The following is a 1,601-nucleotide window of genomic DNA, read 5'->3' as shown; positions in this document are numbered from 1 at the left end:
ACCACCCAACAGCTCTTAAAAAATAAAAAAGGCACTAGCCAAGTCCAGAAAAAGTGATTTCAGGGTAGGAACTGTTTAAAGAAACACTTGTATCTGAAAAAAGCTTAGGTGTGAGCATAAAGCCCTGATTTTATCAAGCCAATAGTCTAAAATTTCACTGGAGTCGGCAAGATTTTTGCCAGAAGGCTGGAGTATCAGTGGTGCCGGGGTGCCGCTACACCGGCGGCCAGAACTTCAACATGGAAGCTGAGATTTCCCTGGCAGCTCTCACCTCCATCCTCCACTCTTCCTAAGTACATCTGCGGGTTTTTTTGCTAAGAATGATTTTTTTTTTTATTCCACACCACAGTGTTTAAATTCTTTCCTTATCTGGTCACACCTTGCCAGCGGTCACCTTTCCCGCACAAGAGCTCCTGGTGATTTTTATCATTGGCAGCACCCCCAGCTCATCTCTGACTCCAAGAGCTCCAGTGTGAGCCCAGCTTCACGTGGAAATAACCAATGTGTGCATCCCTCTACAACAGCAATGTCACGAAACCCAAATTCTCTCATCAGTAACACTTCACCACCCAGGCGCTTCCAAAACTTGAGCCACTGGCAAGCAGTGAGGAATCCTTCACAGATTTTGCAGCCTGAATCTCCACAAACTCATAACTCAAAGGCACTCTTTGTATTTTTTGGAATGTGTCTGTGGGAAAATGCTGCTAATATTTGATAAGAGCTTCTCAACAGAAACAAAGCTCGTGATTCCCAGTTCACCCATCATCCTCTCCCAGCAGACACTGAGTTACCAACAAAGCACCGAACCAGGGATGTAGAGATGGTTTATCTGGGTAAATCACAGCCGGCAGCTGGGGAGCTGAGGGAAGGAAAAGGCAAGTCCTGAAGAACTTGGGGAGTGGCTGCACAAGCTGACAGGCATTAGGTCACTGATAAAAAAAAAAAAAAAAATCAAGTCTGAGGTCACACCCATGACAGTGGGACTTCAGGCAGGTCAGGGTGAGCCCCCAGAAATGAGGAAGGTAGAAAATGTCACACGAAGTTGGGGCAGGGGAGGCAGCTCAACAGAGCTTGGGCTCTGCTCAGAAGACTTCCCACAAACTGAGAAGTCACTGTCGAAAAAGCCTAAAGGGGACTGTTGGCAGCAGTGAAACGTTTGGAAGGGAAGATGTCACCCTCCTGAGGCAGTTGAGGCTGCCCCATCCTCGAAGTGTCCAAGGCCAGCTCGGACGTGGTTTGGAGCAGCCTGGTCTACTGAAAGGTGTCCCGGCCCATGGCAGGGGGTGGGATGAGATGAGCTTTAAGATCTTTCCAACCCCAACCATCCTGATTCTATGACTTGGACAAGACAACAAACCCCAAACCTTAAGAGTTCCACACTGTACCAAACAACATATGGAAATACTTCCCAGACACAGAGGGGATATATAACTTCTTCACACAAGTAAGTTGCTGATACACCTCCAGTTACACAGAACACTTCTCCTCCTTAGACTGGGAACGCCACCAGGCTCGGCAGTTCCCAAGGCAGCTCCAGCTCCTTCCCCGGCAGGTCCCTTCCCCGCACTCCCGGGACAGCCCCTCAGCGAGGGCTGCCACGT

The sequence above is a fragment of the Corvus brachyrhynchos genome, unplaced genomic scaffold (assembly GCF_000691975.1).
Source record: "Corvus brachyrhynchos isolate BGI_N302 unplaced genomic scaffold, ASM69197v1 scaffold164, whole genome shotgun sequence".
Taxonomy (NCBI): Eukaryota; Metazoa; Chordata; class Aves; order Passeriformes; family Corvidae; genus Corvus; species Corvus brachyrhynchos.
This window is presented reverse-complemented; position numbering follows the sequence as displayed.